The sequence below is a fragment of the Microcaecilia unicolor genome, unplaced genomic scaffold, assembly GCF_901765095.1.
Source record: "Microcaecilia unicolor unplaced genomic scaffold, aMicUni1.1, whole genome shotgun sequence".
NCBI lineage: Eukaryota > Metazoa > Chordata > Amphibia > Gymnophiona > Siphonopidae > Microcaecilia > Microcaecilia unicolor.
Window position 1 is genome coordinate 42,776 of NW_021963589.1, and position 7,155 is coordinate 49,930.

Consider the following 7,155-nt stretch of genomic DNA (forward strand, 5'->3'; position numbering starts at 1 on the left):
ATGTGAAAAGAACTGAGTTAACAGTTCATAATTCCCATACAGCACTTGATAGACTAAACAAATAATTTTAAAAATGATTCGTGCAGGAGTGGAAAGTCGGATCTGATGTGGGGTCTGGGAGAAAGGGGAGATAACTGCAGACCTGAGGATTGGATAAGGGGGCTGAAGTGGGAGATTGCAGAGAGATGAGAGAAGAGGTGAGTAGAGAGGAGAGATAATTGGAAGGAATAAAGGTGCAGAAAAGAAAGGAGAGAAAGGGTGGTGAAGAAACAGAATCAAAAAAGAGGTTAGGGTAGGGACAATACAAGTGACTGACAGATGTACTTACTTTATAGGGACACATATTCTACATAAATTGTCCAAGATTTCCAGGTGAAAGTCACATTTAGGGTTCTTTATTAAGCCATCAAATCTGAGGGGAGATATGATACAAGTTTATAAAATACTGAGTGGAGTGGAATGGGTAGAGGTGAATTGCTCGTTTACTCTTTCCAAAAATATTAGGACTAGGGGGCATGTAATATAGCTACTAAGTAATACATTTAAAAAGAATCATAGAAGATATTCCTTCACTCAATGTGTAATTAAACTCTGGAATTTGTTTCTAGGGTAAAAGCAGTTAGCTTAGCAGGGTTTATAAATGTTTTGGATAGTTTCCTAAAAAAGAATCAATAAGCTAATATTAAGATGGACTTGGGAAAATCCAAAGCATATTCTAGGACAAGCAGAATAAAATTAGTTTTGCTCTTCTGGGATCTTGCCAGGTACTTGTGACTTGGATTGGCCACTGTTGGAAACAGGATACTGGGCTTGATGGACCTTTGGTCTTTCCCAGTACAGCAATGCTTATGTTCTTATGTTCAAAATATTCTTATAATCTTACCTAGGTGCACAAAACTTGTCCATCCTCAAGTCTATACAAATCATCTGTAAAGAATAAAAAAGAAGAGTCAAAGGTCATAGGAATCCTCACATGGATGGTGCCTGGGAGGGTTTGAGAATGTGGAGTGAGTAATAATTCGAGTGTTGGGGGTGTGAAGATGGGGAGATTTAGTATCAGAAGAGTCCTTAGACGTATGGAGTTATCTAAATTTATATCTACCTCGGAAGTATGGACATTCAAACTCTCCAAACCTAAAAAGAAGGAAAGAGTAAAAGTAATTAAAAATATTTAAATCTGCTTGAATAACATTGGAAGGTACAACTTTGACAGTCTCCACCTCTCTTCCTAAAGTATTACAACATCCATCCTGTCCCCTCCTTCTGCTGGACTGAGGACCAGGTCTGGTTTAATGCTATATTGGACCTAGGGAAACATATATTTCTGAGCCCCACCCCATGACCCCTGCATTGATCTTTATTTATGATTTCTTCCCCACCCCAATATTTGATTAATATCCATATGCAATTGCCAAAACCCTAAGAAATCAAGATGGGAGAGTTAGAACAGATTGCACTAAATTAGATATAATTGTCATCTCTAAGACCTGGTAGAAGAATAACAGTAGGACACTGTCATACCAGGATACAAATTATATCGTAGTGATAGGGTGGATCGAATTGGTGAAGTAGTCACTTTGCATGTTACGGAGGGCTGGAATCAAAACACATCTTGGAATCCCTATGGATTGAAATTCCATGTGTAAAGGGGAAAAGGATAGTGATTGAAGGGTACTACTGTCAACCTGGCCAGAATGGACAGATGGATGTAGAAATGTTATCAGAAATTAGAGAGACAAACAAACAAGTCAACACAATAATAATCGGTGATTTCAATAACTCTGATATTGACTCAGTAAATATAACACCAGGGCAAAGTAACATAGAGGAGCATTTTTGAATGGGGACGCCCATCTCTGAGGATGTCTCCGCAAAGGGGCGGGGCATCCCGTAATATGGAAACAAGATGACGTCCATCTTTCGTTTCGATAATACGGTCGGGGATGCCAAAATCTCAACATTTTGGTCGACCTAAGAGTTGGTCGACCTAAATGCTGAGGTCGCCAGCGTTAGACATGGGAGCCCTCAGTTTTTGCCGATAATGGAAACCGAGGGCACCCATCTCAAATACGACCAAATCCAAGGCATTTGGTCATGGGAGGGGCCAAGATTCATAGTGCACTGGTCCCCCTCACATGCCAGGACACCAACCGGGCACCCTAGGGGGCACTGCAGTGGACTTCACAAATTGATCCCAGTTACATAGCTCCCTTACCTTAGGTGCTGAGCCCCCCAACCCCCCCCCCAAAAAAAAAACCCACTCCCCACAACTATCCACCACTACCATAGCCCTAAGGGGTGAAGGAGGGCACCTACATGTGGGTACAGTGGGTTTCGGGTGGGTTTTGGAGGGCTCCCATTTACCACCACAAGTGTAAGAGGTGGGGGGATGGGCCTGGGTCCACCTGCCTGAAGTCCACTGCAGCCACCACAACTGGTCCAGGGACCTGCATACTGCTGTCAGGGAGCTGGGTATGACATTTGAGGCTGGCATAGAGTTGTTTTTATTTTTGGTGGGAGGGGGTTAGTGACCACTGGGGGAGTCAGGGGAGGTCATCCCCGATTCCCTCCAGTGGTCATCTGGTCTGTTCGGGCACTTTTTTTGACTTGGACCTGAAAAAAAGGGACCAAATAAAGCGGACCAAATTCTTGCTAGGGGCGCCCTTCTTTTTTCCATTATCAGCCGATGACGCCCATCTCTTCTCGGCCGATAAACACACCCCTATCCCGCCTTCGCTATGCCTCCGAATGCCCCCAGGAACTTTGGTCATCCCCGCGACGGACTGCAGTTGGGGGCGCCTGTTGGCACTGAAGTAGTGAGCCCTTGCGCCTTGACAGAGTGTGGAGGATCTGCGAAGCTCCGCACTCAGTCAGGCAGCCGGACAACTCCTAGCTTCACCTGGGAAGCGACCACCGTTCCCCAGGAGTTGAGCTCCCAGGTGCAAGTGGCCCCCAGGACTTCCGGATACGGTCGGGGTCAGACGGCCACCCGCCGTGGCAGGCAGGAGTAGAACAGAAACGGAACACAGATTGGGTAGGCAGCCAGTAGAGAAGGCTCAAGTTCAATCTACAGGTCAGGGCAGGCAGCAAGCAGAGAATGGTCAGGTTCAATCCACAGGTCAGGGCAGGCAGCAAGCAGACAATGGTCAGGTTCAATCCAAGTCAGCATCAACAGGAAAGTAGGAAGAAGAATGTTCAATCACCAGCACCAACCTCTAACAAGATAGAAGCCGAAGCAAAGATGGTGTCACAGGCCAGCTCTTAAATAGGCCTCCAATCAGAGGATCCTGGTCACAGCTGAGAGGTGAGAGATCTCATAGGGCACGCCCAAAAGATATTCAAGATGGCTGCCTCTTTGATGAACTACCTAAGATGGCTGCTCCTCAAACAATCCTTCCAAGATGGCTGCCCCTCAGATGATCTTTCCAAAATGGTTGCTGCTCAGATGATCCTTCCAATATGGCCGCCACTAGAAGAACAAGGTAGGGAATGCAACAGCGCCCAAAATCGGCTTTCGATTATACCGATTTGGGCGCCTGCGGGAGAAGGACGCCCATCTCCCGATTTGTGTCGAAAGATGGGCGTCCTTCTCTTTCGACAATAAGCTGGATAGTAACATAATAAATGACAGCAGATAAAGTCTGCCCAGCACTGTTCTTGTACTAAAAGTTCTGAAGATTCTGGAATCCCAATTAGTAGCAACATTCCATGTAGAATCCCAAAGACTAACATAGTAAATGACGGCAGATAAAGACCTGTACGGTCCATCCAGTCTGCCCAACAAAATAAACTCATTTTTCATGGTCGGGTCGCCGAGAGCCAGAGCCGGGCCCGGGACAAGGCCGCCCCTGGCCCCCCCCCCACCCGAGGTCGCCGCCCACCCGAGGTCACTGCCCACCCGAGATCACCAGGCCCCCCCACCCGAGGTCGCTGGGCCCCCCTCCACCCGCTATCGGGCCGGGCTCTCGGAACTAACCTTGAGCCTCCTTTCACTTCGCAGCAAGCAGCGGCAGGGCAGACCTCTCCTCTTTCCTTCCGTGCCCCGCCCTCACGGACGTTACGTCAGAGATACTGGTGCCAGAAATGGTAATCAAAGCTGACAAGTCAGAGAAACTGAATGAAATCTCTATAAATAGTAGATATTATTATAAGGAACAAAATTACAGAGCATATTCGAAAGCATGGATTAATGAGACAAAGCCAACATAGAATTACTGAAGGGAAATCTTGCCTCACCAATCTATTACATTTCTTTCAAGGGGTGAATAGACATGTGGATAAAGATGAGCCAGTCGAAATTGTGTATCTGAATTTTGAAAAGTAGTTTGCCCAGCACCAACGTCAGGCTCACCGGTCTATAATTTCATGGATCTCCTCTAGGACCTTTTTTTTAAAAATCAGCGTTACTTAGGGCACCCTCCAATCTTCGTGTACCTCACTCGATTTTAAAGATAAATGACATGTTACTAATAAAAGTACCTCATGAAAGACTCAAGAGGAAATTGGAAAGTCATGGGATAGGAGGTAGTTCCTATTGTGGATTAAAAACTGGTTAAAAGATAGAAAACAGAGAATAGAGTTAAATGATCAGTATTCTCAATGTGCTGTGTCCACTGGTTTTTTAACTGGTAGACCTGCCATCCAAATGGCAGATGACAAGTGCAAAGTGATGCATATGTGAAAAAGGAAGCCGAACTTTAGCAAATAGAATGATAGGTATTATTAGGAAAGGAATGGAAGCCAAAAATGAGGATGTTATAATGCCTTTGTTTCACTCCACGGTGCAAAAGTACCTCGAATATTGTGTGCAATTCTGGTCACCACATCTCAAAAAAGATATAGTGGAATTAGAAAAGGTATAGAGAAGGGCAATGAAAATGATAAAGGGGTTGGAATGACTTCCCTAAGAGGAAAGGCTAAAGTGGCTAGAACTCTTCGAGGTCTATAAAATAATGAGTGGAGTGGAATGGGTAGATGTGAATCACTTCTTTCCAAAAAATACTGGACTTGGGGGCACACAATAAAGATACAAAGTAGTAAATTGAAAATGATTCAGAGAAAAAGTTTCCTCACTCAACGTGTAATTAAACTCTGGAATTCGTTGCGAGTGAATGTAGTAACAGCACTTAGCTTAGTATGGTTTTACAAAGGTTTGGATGGCTTCCTAAAAGAAGTCCATAGATCATTATTAAAATGGACTTGGGGAAATCCACTGCTTATTTCAAGGATAAGCAGCATAAAATATATTGTACTGTTTTGGGATCTTGCCAGGTACTTGATTTTTTCAGATTTTATACACTTTTAAGAGGTGACTATACCTGGGAGGCTGGAAAGTGTCAGGGTGATCAGCAGAAAAGTGACAGCTCCCTCCATGATCTAGCTCAGGAAGTCTTTCTCTCTTGTCTCTGAGTCTTCAGATTCTGCTCTGGATCTGCGAACTGTGATCTATATATACTGGAAGAGTCATTCCACCGTCACTGGGGGAAGAAACCAGAGGAAGGCGGAGATTGGTTCGCGTCTAGAATCCTCCCTCTCTCAATTCAAATTATTTGAAAGAGCCGATCGAGGTGTAATGGTATCAGTTTATTACTGAAATATGTAGCATATTTGGTGGATTATATATATACACCAATATATTTGTGCAGCTCTTAAAAATACAATGCAGCAGAACTGGCTTTCATTCCAAAAGCCCTCTCCCCTCTCCCTTTGGGGAATATTTACAAGACAAAAGTACTGCTGCAGTGGCAGGGACCTCACCTTGTTTTTTCTCATTCCTCAAACAAAAGACTTAAGACTGCTTTAAAGTTTTAAATTGACTCTATTCCTCTGCCCTCCCACCTAACAAAAGATGGACTAAGGTGGACACCTGAATAAAACAAAGAAACTCAGGGGAACCATAAACAGGACATTTGCTTGTCAAAGGTATACCTGCCCCTCCCATCAGCTTCCAGACATGTGCAGAAAGGAAGGACTTGTAATGTGTATCTGCCCCAGAGACTGAACAGGACATCAAAAGACATTTGCCAGCAAAGTCCAGACTGTAAGTCTCGTGATGTCATAACACATGAGACCAACTCAGGGGTCGTGTGCAGACATGAGACTACATTAACCATAATGCCTTGCAAAATATCCAAGACATGCACACACCATGCTTCTCTGCTAACATTATAAAAGGCCTGGAAACAGCCCAGCTCGCCCTCTTGGAACCTGCCTCTCTTGGAACCTGCCTCTCTTGGAACCTGCTCCTCTTGGGACCTGCTCCTCTGGAAACCTGCCTCTCTGGGAAACTGCTGCTCTCTTGGGGTCCGCTGATGCCTTGCTCCTAAAACATGTGCTTACCTAATGCTGTTCATACTGTGTAACAAGGACTTGTGAGTAACATAACTTTTGATCTAGACCTGCTACTTTGTTCTATTTTTATGCACAGATTACCTGTAAAGATTCCTCTTAAAAACCTACCTCTCGTGTGCAATTGTATATTAAATCAATCTTTTTGAACCTAAAAATACGGTCTCTTTGTGTTCTGAGTATACTTAATTTATTTAATTTATTGCAATTATCACCTTTGGTGATTGGTGGAGAAATCAATATAAATACAGCACCTGCTCTTAAATTATAAGCAGTGGCGAGTTGCTCTAGAGCTATTTTCCCCAAAATAAATCATTTCTTCCAACATATTAATTGCTGGAGAAGTGGGTAGAATTTCTTGTAACATATTAATTGGTGGAGAACGGGGGCAGGTATTCTGTGCAATTAGAATGAAATAGCAGTGTTCTTAAATTATATTTTTGTATTTTGCTGCTTTATAGAGAACTGAGTATCAGGTTTCATTAATTCAATTCCCGATTGATAAATTGATAAGGTTTTCAGGTATTCAGAATGCTGTGCTGGATGGATGTTTGGTCTTATTTAGGTACTTATGCACTCATGTACTTTATGTATTTCATAATCAAATCTTTAGGCATGCTCTGGCATAAAATAAAAACCAATTTTGCAGTTTCTTTTGAGAAGGACATAGATAACCCCACTTTGCCTAAGCAATGCGTAGAATCCTCTGGCCCTAATCCTTGGACCCATAATGTAACTGATGATATTTCCACCCCCTCTGATATTGATTTATATTCAATTAAGGAAGGGAGCAAGAGAGTTTCTGCA

The 7,155-nt window shown here is 43.5% G+C and overlaps 1 long non-coding RNA gene across 1 annotated transcript; it reads right to left on the reverse strand.

Moving 5' to 3' along the window:
• Positions 1–379: 379 nt before the first annotated feature.
• Positions 380–5,457, reverse strand: LOC115459481. The gene is made up of 4 exons (XR_003940279.1): positions 5,319–5,457; positions 1,103–1,134; positions 884–927; positions 380–412 (listed from the first exon to the last, which is right to left on the reverse strand). It is a non-coding gene; the product is annotated as an uncharacterized LOC115459481 (long non-coding RNA).
• Positions 5,458–7,155: the final 1,698 nt, after the last annotated feature.